The sequence below is a fragment of the Sturnus vulgaris genome, chromosome Z (assembly GCF_052056855.1).
Source record: "Sturnus vulgaris isolate bStuVul1 chromosome Z, bStuVul1.hap1, whole genome shotgun sequence".
NCBI classification, from domain to species: Eukaryota; Metazoa; Chordata; class Aves; order Passeriformes; family Sturnidae; genus Sturnus; species Sturnus vulgaris.
In genome coordinates this window covers 76,767,381-76,785,141 of record NC_142283.1, presented here as the reverse complement: position 1 = coordinate 76,785,141, position 17,761 = coordinate 76,767,381, and the positions used below count along the sequence as shown (strand labels likewise).

The 17,761-nt window shown below is 37.2% G+C and overlaps 1 long non-coding RNA gene across 1 annotated transcript; it reads left to right on the top strand.

Annotated features, from left to right (window-relative positions):
• Positions 1-1,885: 1,885 nt before the first annotated feature.
• On the top strand, positions 1,886-11,196 carry LOC148219950 (uncharacterized). The gene is made up of 3 exons (XR_015799207.1): positions 1,886-2,531; positions 7,225-7,295; positions 11,070-11,196. It is a non-coding gene; the product is annotated as an uncharacterized LOC148219950 (long non-coding RNA).
• Positions 11,197-17,761: the final 6,565 nt, after the last annotated feature.

Below are 17,761 nucleotides of genomic sequence, written 5' to 3'. Positions count from 1 at the left end.
ATGTTTCCAGAAATTGCCTCCTATTCTTCTCCAAATGGAAGCCCAGTAAGTGTGACACTTCACAGGCAGCTGCTCTGAAGAGGATCAGGATATTACTACATCCTCTCAGGCTAGTGGGCACCTAGCAAGCATTTGCAGAGCTCAGTAGGAAAACTGGAGTACTGGGAAATCACATTTGAATATCCTTTCATTTCTCTCTTGAATATGTGGATAATGGGTATTGGGTACTTCATGGCATATGTCCGTTGAGGTCAGGAAGTGTGTACACTCATAAATACCACCACAGCAGCCCTCAAATTTATTTTTGGGTGAATTATTCTTTATGGCTATGAATACCAAGAGGTCAGGGACAACTAATGGACTGTGAACCTTTAGCAGATCTGACTGATTCCAGTGGATATGAGCCCTGATCTCTGAATATACTCAGTTCAGAGTTTTTATTTCAGATCCTTCTGTACACCTATTGTCCCACCATTGCAGGGGGACGAAAATGGGATAATGATTCTGTTCCAGGGCATTAATGGGCAGAACATGTTTGCAATGTGTTTAGCTGCCATCAATATTAATGCACTCATTTGAGGGGCAATAAATTGATAGAGTGTGGCCTTATAATGCATAAAAATTGCATCAGCTTCAGAGCCGTAATGGAAAATTCCTCCATGAGTTGAAGTACCTGGGGAAGGGACTTAGAGCCATTTTATTTGTCACTTTGAATACTCAGACCTTGACAAGATCATTCTTGTTGTCTTCCTTTGGAATCTCAGTGGGACAAAAATAAAATGTTGTTATGATGCAATAAAAACTTAAAAAATAGTAAGTGAATAAACTTGTTTTGGAGAAAGATTATGAGGAGCAGTTTTTCTGTAATGACCAAGTTAGAAATGAATAAGCTATATTTACCTCCAGCTTTATTATTCTGAGAAAATGACTTAATAACTCTCTAAAAGAGAGCAAACAGTGCATTAAGAAAGTTATATATCTATTTAAACACCTATGTCTGCCTCTCACCTACAGGCAAAAGATGTCAGGACATCTTAGTCAGTGGCCCCTTAGCCTGTATCTGTATTAGTAAATTCAATGTTACATTTCTATGCTCTGAATTTGAATGTCTATTTTGTTGTTACAAGCATTCACGGCCTAGGTTTGGTCTGGACCAACTGGTAAACTCCCAAATATCCCTGTTCATCTGATCTTTATCAGATATTATAGGCCTAACAGGCAACTGAAAGATGTCCATCTTTTTCATAGGGCCAGACTGATATCTGGAAGATGAGTCATTTAGTGTGTTTCTTTTGACTCTGTGGCTGAACTGTCTCAGGGACTTATTTAATTTACAGCTGAAAACTTAGCCATCAAAAACTTCTCTGACAGTCATTTAAGAGCTAGTAAAAACTCTGCCATATTACTTAAGCCAGAAAGCATATATGTGCTGTAGCAGGATGACAAACCTATTAATCAAAACAGAAAAAAAAAAAAAAAAAAGAGAGATGTGTGGAAATTAACACACCAAATCATGTTTAAATGTATGTGTAAGATAGGCAGAAGGATGATTCACTTTCATCTGTGGTAGCACATGTCACTTGGCACCAATGACATCTATTCCAGGCTCTCAGACAGGGTATAAGTTGTGGCAAATGTCATTTTGGTAAGACATGAAAAACTTGATGTGTGCCACAGAGGACTCACCAAAACAAGGCAGTGAAGGTTGATTCAATCTCTAAATTAGTGCACAGCCAATGTCAGGCATGGACATATGTAAAGAAGAGATGTTATAAGACAAGGAGCTAGGAAAACACACACAAAACTACATAAAAATCAAGTGGTACCATGGATTTTCTTACAGGCCAATTTAAGAATGATTGACAGATACGGTCATAACCCAGACTGAAAAATGCAAATAATAAATATCCTAGACATACACACACACACACACACACACACACATAGACACACACAGGCACACATACACAGAGAAGTAAAAATACAAGGACTGATCCAACAAACCAGCCTGACAGAGAGGGGATGTGACACTCTGCTGCCTGCTGAAATAGAGATGTAGAGAGCTGGATGACAACACCATGCTGAAAAACACTGCAGCCCATGGCTCCTCATTATCCTCATATCTGTGACTCTACATCCTGACCTGTGGGGGATGCCTTAGGGTACATATCCTGAGGTAAGAAATATCCAGCAAAGACTGAGCAGGAAATGTTGCATAAAGCCAGCATGGAGAGACACTCGGCAAATCTAGGAAATGAGCAGCTTTGCAGTTCTGTTTTCCCCTTGGGTCTCTTCTGAAGGCCAAAATCAAGAAAATACAGAGTTTCTTTCAATTTGGGACAGGCAACAAGTAAGCCTTGAAAAGCTGCAGGCATGATGAAGATGATGATGAGGATGACGATGGGACAGTGGACCCTGTGATGTGATGAAGGGATGAGAAAAATGAGAATTATCTCTACATTGTGAAAGAGAAAGCCTGAGGAAAAAAAGGTAGCAAACAGTGTGGAGGATTCCTAAAGCATCCACAAGAGGTGAGTGCCCATCCTCCATCACTGCTCTGGGGGCTGATATCCCTGTCACTGGAATTCCCACTCCATGAACCCATCACACCCACAATGATTTCAGGTTGCCTTCATTAGTGACCCCTCACCAAAACCAAACTTTGTATTGTGTTGACCCTCACTCGCCATGCTCTTGCCTTGGGATCCTGATGCATTTGGCACTTTTAGAGATAGAGCAGAGCCTTCTCAAAATGGGAATCTGGGTTCGAGCCTCCCTCTACATTCCTTTAAAACCCCAGGTCCTGGCAGTGGTGATCTCAGCACCACTGTGATCTTCAAGGAGCTGCTGCCTCCCTGTTTCCAGTTCTCCAGGGCACCCCACCGTGCTCCCAGTGGGGAAAGGCTGCATTCTGCACTCTGGGACCTAATCACTCTCAGGAAGTGAAAATCACATCTCAGTGATGAAAAAGCAATGCAGTCACCATCAAGGGGGCTTTTCAAACCCCAGAAGACCGTGGATCTTTTTCTCTTTTCTTTCTCCAACTCTTTTCTCATTTACTTTTAGACAAATGACATATAGTAATTAGGTTTCCTACTCTGCCAAAACTTTAAATAGGATCCTTTAAAAATAGCCTTTAAAATGTCACTTTTTTTTTCTTTTTTTCTTTTTTTTTTTTCTTTTTTTTTTTTTTTTTCCGGGCAATAGAAACAGTCTGCTTTTTTAACACTCTTTTAACAATAGTCATTTGGAAATGCAGGCTGAATGATGACAAGTTTGACTAGCACAGAGAGTTTTGAAGCCTATTGTGGCACTTTCTGTCTCTTTTTTTTTATTATTTTTTCATCCTCCTCCCCTCTCCCTTTTGCCTCTTGCTTTCATTCACCATTGACAATGTATGCATTCATAATTGAAGAAATTCTTTTCTTAATGACTTACAGTTGTACGAGTTGTTGCTCTTGTCGGTGGTGTGGCTGCTGTTTCTGCAAACTAAACACATTTGACTGCTAATTTCCCATTGAAAGACAATGGAAGGTTCCTGAAATTAATGGTGTAGGACAAGTTTACAAACTGGTAGGCTCTGATGTGAAAATAAGTGTGTCTCCTCTGCAGAAACTAAGTGCAGGAAGCTGGCATAGCAGTGAGCAGCCTGAATGCTCATAAAGATCCTCATCAAGGAAGAGGGAAAAAAAAATATTTTCCATATTTCAGTCTTGGAAACAACAAGAAATAGATAAAAATACCAGAGTATGTAGACATGGAGAAGGGGAAAGTAGACTTCTTAACAATAAGAGGAAATTGGAGGTTTTTTTGTGTAGAAAACTCTTTTACTATAAGAAATGAATGGCTTTTTTAAAGACCTGCTCTTCGTATCTTGCTTCAGTATAGTATGTCTTAAATAATGTTTGGGGGAAATTGAGAGAATTTTTAATCTAGGAGGTTTAACAACTTTAGTTACTTATGAAGCACAAATACCAGAGGAAAAAAATTCATAAACTTATTGAAATTGAACATTGTTTTCCATTCATGTAAATGAGGATTCATTTGGTTAAAGCTACTGAAGTAATCTTCCAAAGTAATGCAAGGTGAAGTAAGAACAATTTGCCCTACTGCTTTGAAAAAAAAAGAGAATATTCCTGGTTGACCATTTGCTCAGGGACAGACATTTCACATATGCAGGCAGCCATTGCAATTTTCACCTAGCAAAGGTTCTGTCCTTAAACACAGTGTGTCACATGAAGCAATCAATCTCTTTGGCCATATACAGGTTCTGTTATTTCTTCCTAGAAATCTTTGTAAATATTTCCTTGAGGCATGAAAAACTGGCTTCTCTGCTTTAGTAGGTTTTTGTTTGTTTTTTTTTTTTTAACTTTTACTATCAAGGTCCTCGATTAAATTATTCAAAACACAATCTATTTCATTTAATTTTGTACAACAGAATCAACGCATATTATCTGAGCGAATTATTTTGTATTTTTTTGTTTTGAAATGATGCTATTTCTAATATCTCATGGTGTAGATTTTGTTGTCTCATTAATAGTGGACCTAAATGGATTTTGAAAATTATGCAGTTTTTGCTGAGATAAAACCCTATTAAAATAAAAATAATCTATTTTAGACAAAATTTTGCCTACATTTAGGAAAATAACAATGTATTCTTATTCTTGTGAATGATTACCGGACTACAAAAATACCAGAGAACAATCATGACAAGTAATATATGTTACCCAAAAAATTTTAAGTGGCAATTACAATTTCACCATCATGTCTTTCTTCTGGGTGACCTGCCCAATATTTCCCACAAGTTATAGACTACACTAACTTCCCAAATACAAATGACCAAAATTTTATATCCTATATTTGTATTTTGAATCCATGTAAAGCCAACAAATAAGAACAAACCAAAACAAAACCCACAAAGATTTGTTCAACTGCCCCACCAATGTATTCACTTCAAAAATAGAATCTATGAGGCTGTTTTTTCGACTACTCAGAGCAACTTTTAAGTAAATGATCTTGGGACTGATTAATTCTGCATACTGTTAAAAATTTAAAGTATGCATAAGCAGGAATAGGGTGTTAATAGCTGTGCTGTAATGACATCAGGAAACAAGGGATGAGCTGGGGCTGTTTGGGAAAGCACCATGAGAGCTCTTACAACAATGAATGATCAGTACTGTTGTATGTGGACTTCTCTTAAAGGGACTAGTAACCTCTACTGTTTTTCAGAAGATGTGTTTTCTTGTGAAGATGTAAGTGTTTTCACCTGTCACTCATCCTCTATGTGAACATCAATGATCTTAAAGGGTAATATATAAAAGTACTTGAGGTGAGTGTGTTTTCTGCTGTCTCCCTAGTGAATTGAGATGTAGATGAAAAATAAAAATAAGACAGACAAGAGAGTTCAATGGAGAAATACATGTCCTGTACACCAAGAATTAATTTAATAAGAAGCTTCTCCCTGTTAGTGAGCGATTAAACTAAATTGCTAGTCTAAACTTTTCTATGCTGCATTTCAAATGTCAACACATTACATTGCTATTCCTCTTAATTTCTCACAAAGAAAATGCAAAATGAATTCATTATGCTGGAGTAAGTGGAAAAAATGATGAGTTTCTCCAGAAGAGTAGGCAATGGGGAGAGATTGGGCAAGGCGATTATATTGAGATATTTGAATAGCTGGCCATTAGCAAGAGGATCCCCATTACTTTGCTGATAATTATATCCTCTTCGCTATGACTTCCCAGTGGAATAATACAATGTTCCCAGTGCAGGAGATAATGAAAAATACCATTCAGGTGGTACATATATGCCAAGAATAGTGTGTTGTATTTCTTCCCTTCCCCCATCATGTAGATTGCAATAGCACGCACCTACACGATATGTTAATGTGTGTTTGGTTGTTCAGGGCTGTGTGCAGGGCAAATAAATGTATCTTGAAAATGGAGCTGGCAGTGGAATATCATTCTCCCAGTGTAATTATCTCCCGTGTTTAGTGGGCCCGGTGTATTGCTGAGTACATTTTTGTTAGCTATTATGTAAATGACTTTCAAAGCCCACCACATTGTAATAATGAGGACTTTGGAAGGGATCTTATAGAGATGAAGTTTTTCTTCCAATTTTAAAGAGAGATGTATGTTTCTCCTAATTAATCCGTCATTTTGCAGACACGTTTCTGTCCAGCAATCGAGGAAAATGAAACAAACAAACAAAAAAAAAAAAAAGAAAGGAGGGAAAATACAGCAGAAGAACACCCACTCATTTACAGTAACTTTTTTTTTCCAACTGATACATAAAATCTCTCATGTGTTATTGCTGCCTTATCACTTCTTGGCATTTTTATTGCTGTTCTATTTTCAGTTTGAGGGAATCTTGCTGCATACTGTATATCTGTCTCAGATTCATTAATTTTCAGAGAAAACTCAATTTGCATCAAAATACTTTGCTTTTCGGATGTTACTTTACATATCTTGGGGCCTCATGGCTTGCATGAGAACTTTGCCTTCCAATTATTTGCCAGAAGGGAGAAATGCAATGCCATTAAAATTGCTCAAATTTGAATACTGCAGAAGGCAGTAGAATTTTGTTCCTGGTTTCTCCTATGAAAGCCTTTTTATTGGACAACCCATGTCATTGGTTGGGTTTGATTTGGATTGGATTTGTTCTAGTTTTTAACAAGAATCATAAACGAATGTACATTAAATTCAGCAATGACCTGTGGTAACCAATTTTTCATTATATGTGCTTCCATAAAAAAAGTTTTAAGCATTTACAGGTCATGCAAGAGGAATATTTTTTATGATATTGCTATACAAGTAGAAATATTCCCTTGGATACTATTAATGAATTTTATGAAAGAAGCTGTAAAAAATTGGGGGGCTGGATTCCCTTCTTATTGGATAGTCACTCTGGCATAAATTTAAATGCCTTTAGGGAAGGGAGAGTAAGTGTTTCTCTTTTGTTTGTTTTGGTTTAGAGGTTGGGAAAAGGGAGGAAGTTGAGATAACAGAGAGAAATTAGGTCACTTTTTCTGGTGTTAAGATGAATCACAGAATCATGGAATGGCCTGGGTTGGAAGGAACTTTAAATATTCCTGGATTTCAAACCCCCCAATCTGTTAAGTTCAATTTCTTTTGAATGGAAATTTCCACTGTAAAAAAACCAATGTATCAGTGGAAGGAAAAAATAATCTCCAACATATGCAATTTTTCTTTTTCTACAAAGGATATGAAAATGAGGCAGAAGTTCCTGAACATCCTTTTGCATGTGGGCATCTATGCTGATAATATTTTCAGGTATGTGAACTTCTGCAGGTTCAGTTGGCACTGTCAAATGTCTAGAGTACCCAGAATATATGAAAATCTATTTGGAATAGAATCTGCAATGAGAATGTGTAAGCTTGTAATTTACAAAATAAATCTGGATAAATAGAATCCCCAAATGCAAAAACTATATAGTATTATTTGCAAATAAATAGTTGTATGTGTTACCTGCAATAAACTGGTCCTGATTCCTGTGTTCTGGTGCACTGACTCGCCCTCCTCTTTCTTTTGCCCCTTCACACTCCTTCACACTTCTTTTCACACTCTTATTTCTACTTTTTGTTTGTTTGTTTGTTTTTGTTTTGTTTTTGTTTTTGTTTTTGTTTCTTCTTCGTGTTTGTTTTTAAAATTCCTTTTACTCAAATACATTTGTAGTTCTTGTGTGGAAAAAAAATAAAGCTTTGTGAAAATTGAGAATTATTTGCTAAAGCCCTTTTTGTAGGGAATATTTAAATAAACAGTGTGTGTGGACTCTGTATAAATCAAGAACTTTGAATACTGAGTTAAAAGGATTGTCTCCACTTTGCCTCCACTGTTCTTCCTCTAGAAACTTGACATATGAGATGAAAGATGACCAGAGGGTTTTTTATGTTTTTTTAAGGTTGTGATCCTTAATCTACCCCTCTACAGCAAGGACAGATATTTCTGAACAAAAGTTCTTGAGTAATAGGCCAAAGCAATATGTTTTCCTGTGCTTCCCCATATTTACATAGAACATGTTTATGTTAAACCAAAACAAACAAACAAGCAAAAAATCAGGTACTTGATAACTTTCATAGTAACTAAGTAGGTGTAAAAGCTTATGACTTTTTACAAAAACATGGTCTATTTCTATCTTTAACACATACTGCAATTAATATGCATGTGTGTTGTCTTCCAGATAGTACCAGATTTTGGTGAGAATGCACCAAAAGAAAATCTGTTTCTATTCTTTAGTAAAAAATAGATGGATTGATTAGATAGGCAGAAAGATAGAATGTTATTTCATAATAGGGCTTATTTTTTGTTTTATTAATATTTGCTTAGATTAATACTTAATGTTTATTTCATTAGTGTTATGCTTAATGTTATTTCAATTAGTTTGGAGGGAGATTTTTTGTGATTTTATGTGACACAGCTTGAAATGCTTGGACAGAATCATGGAAATGGAATAAATCTGTTGACGTCAATCTAATTGTGCAATCTACACAGCGGTGTTGAAAATCGATCAATACAAAACATGTTTTACATATTTCAATATGAATTTCCTTCTGTCACTCAGCAGTGGTTACTCACCATAAAAATGTATATTTTCAACAAAAAAAAGAAATTACGAACTTTAAAGACCGGAATCTTATTCCGCAGTCTGTGTTTGAGAAAAATCACTTCAGCTTGCCTTACAAATGACCTAGAGAGGCCTCCTACTGAAAAGTGATGGTTTTCATTCTCCATCTTCAGTCAAATTTTAGCATCCTTCTTGAGGGAGCCAGCTGTCACTTGGTTAAGGGTTTGGAAATCTAGGCACAAGCCTACTTTTATTCCATCAAGACAATTCAGATAATGTGGGTGCGTCCAAATAGCTATTAGAGAGAGTGTTAGCTTCCACTTGGTCATTAGGCTGGGATTCATCTGACTAAATGTAGACATCAATGTGGTAGCCACATATTTTTTATCTTGTCACCCCAGCCAATGAGGGAAACAAGGTCATGATTCATCTTGTCCTTAAGAAAATGTTCAGAATATATTAGATGAATTACTATTCCTCTCCCCAGACAATAACAAAGAGTACCCAAAATGCTCAGAGGTAGATGTCCGGTGTAGATAACTAAAACTAAAGATGATGAATCACAACATAACTATTTGGGTCTTTTTCTATAGATTCCAAGTAATTTTTGTTTGACTTCTCAAGACTGTTTCAGACTAACTGATTAAACACTCTTTAAGCTTGTCCTAGCCTGACTTTTGAGTCAAAGACAGCACAGGAAACTCTGAAAGGTCATTCATCTGAACCTGTGTGAGACATCTGACTTTCTCTGTTGATTATTATGCTTAATTTTTTATCTTAGAGTATGATTCTTCCCATAGAGGTTTCTCTGTCCAAAAGACATATCTAAATTTAACATCTATCCTTGTCATTGTCGTGTCACAGAATGCTGCCATCACAGAAATAGTCAAACTTTGTTTGTTCTCTCTTGAATGCTTGGAACTTCAAAGTATTTTTTAGAGAGTTTTTTAAATGTATCCTTAAAAAATCTTAGGACACTGCATTACCCTTGCATAGCACATGCCCAGACCTTTTTATTTAAATAATATAGGAGAAGATTTGGAGATCATGCCCCCGAACTTCACTTTTTTGGAAGCCCATTTTTTGCATTTCAGATCCGTTTTCTAATCACTTCTTGTGCACTAGTGATGCGATATATTCTGAGATGAAATCACTGCATCAAATGTCCATTAGTCACTTTTTATTTCAGTCAAGTGTCAACTAATTAAGTCATAAGTGCCAGGTTCCACAAAAGCAACAAGAAAACAGTGTTATTTCTAGACAACATGGTGTATCAACAGAACTGTGCCTTCAGAGTAATGCCAGAAAGATCTCCACGGTCTTCAACTTATAAAACCATTCAAGAAAATTGTCCTTTTCTTTCCTTCTAAGGGGCAAAAATAGGGTTAAAGGGACCAATTTCAGAACAGACCAGCTGCCTGCACGATTAGTTTCTCCTTATTAAGCAATAAGAAATGAAAAGTGCTACTGGCAAAAAAGAATTTACACAAATGAGCAGAGAAAGAACCAGGGGAAGATCTGTCAGCCTGTCTACCCCGGAAAGAAAAGCAAGAAAACAAAACAAAACAGAAAAATGTCCTCCCACATGCACACTGTAATCATTGCTAATATTTAAAAGTTTATGGAAGTAATTTTGAAAAATAGGTCCAGGAAATCCTGTTTGTAAAACTGTGGGGGTTTTTTCTAAGACAAATTATAGGAAAAAGACTGTGAGTCAATACTGGTCACAGCAAACTTGCAAATGAGGAGGGGGACTATTACTGATTTTTGTACTGTGCATCTTACTGCTATCTCAGTCAAAAATTGTGCATTATTACCCACTCTTTCTGTTTTCTATCTGTCTTGTCTCCCTTTATATACACTTTCTTTGTTCAACTCTCTCCAGCCAGGATGTCTGCAACACTCCAGGAAGACATTTTTATGACTGATATGTACAGTAAATGTGCTCACTTCAAAAAATGTGCTGTAAAAGGTCTACCCCATCTGACTCCATGTTCTCCCTGATGTCCCATCTCTGTGACAAATAGATACCTTAAAAGCAGGACAGCAACAAATTTCACAGTGATGGTCTTGTGCTTCATTTTAACATTTACAGTAGCCTTGAGACTTAACTAGAGAACCCAAGTGGTGGAAGGTCAGGCAATGTGCTAACACTAAACTGGGCAGGCAAGATCATAAGCATTCTGCTGAATTTGGTCTATGAACTTTGATAAAATGTATTAATTAACATAGACATCAAGTAGTGTAAGACAATATCTCTAAATCTGTTCATTCCAGCATCATCTGCTTGAAAATATAGTCAGATTTTGGGGCTATTTTAAAGGCTTTAATTGTGTAATTCAATAGCAGGTTATTTTATTTCTGATTTATCCATTCTGCTAAACTACCATGACTCTGACTATTTCCCAAAGCATTATGAATGTCAGTGAAGAAAAAAGTGTTGAACCATTTATCCCAGCTCCAATCGTCCTTTTATTTCACAGAATCATTCAGGTTGGAAAAGACCTCTGAGATCACTGAGATCTGAGAATATTGACTGATTTCCTCCTTGTCAGCTGGACCATGGCACTGAGTGTCACATCTGGTCATTTCTTGAGCATCTCTAGGATGGTGAGTTCACCACCCCCCTGTGCAGTCAGTCCCAATGCATAACAACCCTTTCCATGAAGAATTTCCTCCTCATGTCTGGTCTGGACCTCTCCTAGCACAGCTTGTTGCTCTGTCCTGTTGTCCTGTCACTACTTGCCTGGGAGAAGAGACTGACCCCAGCTAGCTGCAGCAATTTGTATGTATTGTTACAGAATGTCAGATTCAGGAAGAATGGAAGACACCAAGTCTTCTCAAGCACAGTGTCCCAAAACATGTAACTCCAGATTTTGTCCAGACAGTTTTTTTAACATCTCCAGGGAGCAAGACTTCTCAGCTTCTCTGGGTGGCCTATTCCAGTGGTCAGTCACTCTCACAGAGAATTCTTCATATTCAGCTGTACCTTCCTGTGCTCCAGTTTCTATTGCCTCATGTCCTATCTCTTCACACTATTAAGGAGAGCCTGCCTCTGTCCTGTTGACACCTTCCCTTGTACACTTTGAGATAATAAAAAAAGAACCAAACAAACAAATAAACTCACAAAGAAAACCCCAATTCCAGCCAAAATAAGTATTTCCCAAATCAAATTTTGAAACACAAAGTTGTTACTAATTTTTGTCCCAAATGGAAATCACTCCTTGTCACAGGTAGATTTTCTTGGTTTTGCTTTTTTTGGGTTTTTTTTGGGGGGGAGCTGTTTTTCTTTTTGTTTGTTTGTTTGTTTGTTTGTTTGTTTTCTCCCTTATCTTCTCCTGAAAGAGAAACCTGTGAGTTCATTAAATTTTTTTGTCCAATAGTGTATAATACATAGTTAAGAGATGGAGAAAATAAGCCAAATTGTTCAGCAATTTAAGAGCAGATTTTTATTCTGGAACTTAGATATCTTTGGATATAGGATATTTAAGATAAGGGCTGATATTTTATGTATGACATGATATTTTCTTACACACCAGAAAACAATCTATGTGAGACTGTATCAGCTTGTATTATTAAGAGGAATAATACTGACAAGGAGTTAGAATCTATCCAGAGGATGTAGTCAAAATCTTTATTTTATTACTGATTTTCTCTTCGTCTAGCATTTCCACTGAAGAGCTTCAGTTTCCACAAGCAACCGTTCTTCTGTGAGGACACTGAGCACATCTCAAGTGAAGACTGAGGTAAGAAATTCTTTCTTTATAATATCAACCAGTTCGTCTGTCTCAAGAGTTCCTTCAACATTCCTCTGCAAAATGTGTAAGGAACAGATTCCAAATTTGTTGGGCCTTTGAACAGCGTTGATGAAGACAGGTAGATGTGAAATGGTGTGGCTTTTGCACATCTTTGCTTTTTCTTTGCTATTGAAATTAATTTATTATGTCATTGATTGACAAACTTTCTCTCCAGTCACCAAAGAGCACTCTTAGATATGAGAAGCCAGGCTCAGAATGAAGGCACTGTAAATTTTCATGATTTTATGTGAATTATTTCTGGACAGAATGTGATTGAAATTGATGAGGTTCAACAAAGGTTAAAATCATTCACTCATAGAGATTTCCTCATAAGAGTATGTCATGTCACAAGTTACTACCATTGAATGAAACAAAATATCAGGGATCAGATAAGAAAGCAATTAATGGACAATAATGGGTACACAGTGGTGAAAGTTTTATACTCTGTACAAGACTAATTAATGTAAAATATATTCTCTTTCCTTTTAAATAATATTAAAAAAAAAAAGCAGCAAAACAAGACAATAAAATAAGACAATAAAAACAAGAAGATGTTCTTAATTACTTTTACATATATGTGTTCCTGATTTCAGGAACACTAAGTGATTTCTTCAGGCAGCTCTTGGGATTTCTAATAAAGAATGTTTCATGAAATCAAAACATCATTAGAGACACATCTAGTTTATGCTGGTAGGTAATCCTTTCCATCAGAGCTTGGATTTCACAGCAAGAAATTTTCTTCATTGAAGACAATTCTGGCCCATGCTTTGCCAGACTGTTCCAATGCCAGAACTCTTTCTGAGGCTAGAAACTAATTCCATCTCTAGAAAACAAACCTTCAGAAGCCACTCAGAAACCAATTGGTGTCCATATGGAAACGTGTTTAGGAGTTACCTATATGTAATTCAAAAAGATTTGATGCTATGGGAAATAAATACATATATATGTGTGTGTGTGTGTGTGTGTGTGTGTGTATGTATATATATGCATATATATGTATATATATATATAGGTGTGTGTATATATATATTGAAAGAAAACAATAATTATTGAAGATATTATGGTTTTTCCACAAAATACTAGCCATCTGATATTTTCAGTGATTTCTGGATCTATACAAAACTCCATCCTTTGTTAAGTGTTTTACTATATCTAAATAGTGTATTTGCTGCATTAATGTTGTTTGCTGTGGTTTTTTATCATAATGTCTCTTTCTCTCCTTGAAGATGTAGAAAAAATTAGTCCAGTTTAACTTGCTTATGTACCTTTCTTTGTCTACATTTTGTAGATTGTTGTAATCTAATCTCTCTCTTGCAATGCTTGTTCTTTAAAATGTCTTCATGGCTTTAGATTTTTACTTTATTTTCTTAGCCTAAGATTTTTTTCTTTTTTTTTTTTCCCTAAAACTTTTCTTCTTTCTTCCTTAGCTCAGTGGGTTAGACCTTGATGCCAATAACATCAAGAAGGTGTGTTCCCCATATGAGAAATCCCCATATGGGCCATTCACCTAAGAGCTGGACTCTATGATCCTTCTAGGTCTCTACTCAGACTAATCTGTGGTTCTTTGTGATTCCTTCTCTTTTATTTTTCTCCCCTTTTTCTTATATTTCCTTTACTGTTTTCACAGTGAAAACTTGAAATCTGTACTGGAAACTAAATAATTCCATTATGGATTTCCTTCTTGGGAGAGGAGAGGAGATAGAAATAAGACTTCTCTTATTTTGAACATTTCAGCAGCTCTAAAAACTACTTTTGAGATGTTGGTGGGGGCAGGGCAGTGAAGGATGGTAATTTTTTGTTACTTTTTCCCCCTGTAGTGACCCGAATGCCAATCGACTCCTCTCACAGCACCACCTACTGTGGTGGTCTAGCTGCAGGCTAGTGTGGGGAAAGATTAAGCTTTTTCATCTGTAGTGTTACAGTTCCTGGGAGGCTCTTGCACTGCTGTTTCGGTAAAGAGATTTATAGAAGCACTTGATGAATTTTAGTCATTTTTTTATCAGTCTGTAACCATAGAAATGTGTGTGTGGAGACCACTGCCATCTTAGGCACTGCTGCAATTTCTACAAATCATCTTACTTGTCTGCCTTATACCTTGTTTTATATCAAACTTTTCATTAGGAAGGAATAATACAGCTTATATATAGAAAAAGTACCCTAGTGCATCTTTATGCTGGTCATGCAGTGCAGAACATCACAAGAATGAGCTAGAGGAACAAGGCAGGGACTTTGTAGGAGAAGGGGTTCACCTGATTGTGTGATGTTGACACAGATGAGAGTACAAAGCCCCTTGCATTCTCCTTCCTTCACGTAGAAACATCAGGAAGAAAATAGTCTAAGGGATCTAATAGTGGATATTTCAGATATCGAGATATTTTAATGCCTATTGTCCCTGAGATTCTTTCTGCCCAAAAATGCCCCTCAGCCAATTCAAGGTTGCTAAGAATGGATCTTTTGGGCTGAATGTCTTCAGAGACAGTAAATAAACCACGTGCTCTTAGAGTAAAAGTCAATATGTAGATATCACTCTTAGGTCTTTTCCTGTGGCTCTTGGGATGTGAGCTATCAAAATGATAACCAGTCGTTTCTATTTAATTAAACAAGGTGACAGAATTGGGTGTTCAGTAGCTGCCTCCCAGAATAGCAATGCTCATCTTCAGTATCAGACAATCACTGAAAAGCAGAATGGGTCAGGTTGGAAGACACCACAGAGGATGATCTGGTCCCACCTCCCTTCTCAGGCAGAGTTATCCCAGAGCTCAGGGCACAGGGTTGTGTCCAGAGGGGTCTGGAATATCCCCAGGGAGGGAGACTCCATCCCCTCTCTGCACAATCTGCTCAGGGCTCGGTCACTGCCCAGGACAGAAGTTCTGCCTCATGTCCAGGCAGAAATTGCTGGGCTCAGTCCCTGCCCGTGGCTCTGGGGCCATGGCTGGGCTCTGGAGCAGAGCCTGGCTCCTGCTCTGAGCCTCCCTGCACACAGGGACACCAGGGATGGGGTCCCCTCTCAGTTTTCTCTCCTAGATGCTAAACAGCTCATCTCCCTCAGCTTTTTCTCATAAGAGATAGTCCAGATCCTTAACCATCATTGCCACTAATTGTTGGACCTACTCCAGGAGCTCTTATACTGAGGAGTCCAGAACTGGTGTCTCTGCGTTCTTGTGTGCTAAATTAAGTTTTCTTGGAAATGACTGGCTCGTTCATGTGTGGTTGAAATGGTAATTTCCATTCTTTGTGTCTTTCTTTCCATCTTCTTTAGGCTATTTTTTTTTCCTGTTTTTGTTTTTGTGATGTTTGTTTGTTTGTCTGGTTTGTCTTTTACCTCTGTATTTCTAGATCTCTGGGATTTAGACAGTTCAATGATTCTGAATTTCTTGTGTTTATGATTGCTTATACACAGTTACCAGTAGGTACAGTTATACATCACAGCTACATCTTGATACTTGAAGCTTGGCTGAAGGGTTGATACAATTACATTCAATGGCAAAAAACCCTTCCTAAGAATTAAAAGTCTTTCAACTCTTTTTTCCCCGTCTCTTTTATGTTTTCTTTTGTGCTCTGAAAAACTTCCTCACTGCTGCTTTCAATACTGAAAAACAGAGCTGTCAATAATGCATATTGCTTCATGTGTAATTGTAACTCCACTGACTTCATGGTGCTGCTCTTGATTTTCCTGAGTAGGAAAGGAGAAAAGCCATTTCTCAATACACAGCCACATTACATTTAAGCCAAGTGACACTGTCACCTGTAGGTTTGTGCACATCATCTTTCCCGAGCAGTGCCACTGTTCTTCTCTCACATGTAGTCAGTAGATACCTGCACCATTTGCACCTGTTAGTGCAGCATAAAGACTCCTCTATTCAAAGACTGAGCCCCCTGTTTCAAAAGTCTCTGCAATATAATGTAGCATAATTTGAAACTGAAGAAACTCCTCATACAGGATTACATTCATTTGCAATCTGACATTATTCAGACAGGATTGCTATATTATGCAGAGCATAATTACAAAATGCTATCCCTGTAGTGCTGTGCTTTTGTATGTTATGCAGATTATTAAAAATGGCTAATCTTAAAATCATTGCACATACAGTGCAGTCAACAGTGAAGAGAGTCTCAGCTTTTGTGTGTTGGTATAACAGCATTACAGTTCGTGGAGTTGAGGTCCTGGCCTTATTTCTGCTCCATTATTGTGCTGTTGTATACAAAGGATGAAACCTGTTTCTCCATTACATCCTGCAACACTTGAGTAATTCTTTAGAAATAAACGGCGAATCTTGGTTTCACATTGGGTATTTTTTTTCTTACTCAGCATTTAAATGCTATTAGAGTGACAATACCTTTTTTTTATTTTTTTTTTTAATTCTGCAGAAATTCTCCAGCCACAGATACAGAATCTGAAATATGAGTCAGAATCCCAGTGATTCAAAACTCTCAGCAAGTCACAACTGCCCGACCACATTCAAATCACTTTATTATGAGACAGGACCAAAGATAACCTTCCTTTTACTCCTGACTAAAACAAAAGTAGACATCTAAAATGCAGGGTTTCATAGCTTCATAATAATGAATTATTAGAATTATTGAAGTTGAAAAAGACCTTTAAGATCAGAGCCCAACTGTCAACCTGTACAACAAATGTGTTCACTACTAAATCACATTCCCAAGTGTGACCTTCATACACATTTTGAACAATTCCAGGATAGAGATTCCACCTCTTCCCTAGGCAGCCTGTTTCTACGTCTGACCACCCTTCTAGTGAAGAAGATTTTCCAGATGCCTAATCTAACTTCCACCTGTGCAACTTGAGTCTATTTCCTCTTGTTCTGTCACATGTTACCTTGGAGAAGGACCCACCTGGCTACAACCTCCTTCCAGGGACTTGTAAAGACAGATGAGTCTCCTTTACTCCAGGATAAACACTGTCAGCTCCCTCAGCTGCTCACATGTGCACCCAAGACATCCCAGTCTGGGCTGGTACAGACCTACCAATGATACAGATATACTAAAAATTTTGAACAGGTCACAGATCCTTTCAATATGCACGGAGTACTTGACTCTGAGAGGATTATATAATATAATATAATGATATAATGCTACTGTTCTCAGTAGAACCAGCAAATATAGAAATCATCTGGCATTAACATGGAAACTTGGAGCCAGTGATCCACTGCCTTAAAACTATCAACCAACACAGGCTGAGCTGAACAGTGACTTAACCAGCCTGCAAAATAAAAAAAAAAAAAAAAAAATTATAATCACTAATGCAGCAGGATCTTAATGATAGACTCTACACAGACAGAATAAATCCATGTTATGGAGGAGAGGAAATATTTCCCCAACTGATACAAGGGAAGAAAGGAGTGGATCTGTATTTCTAA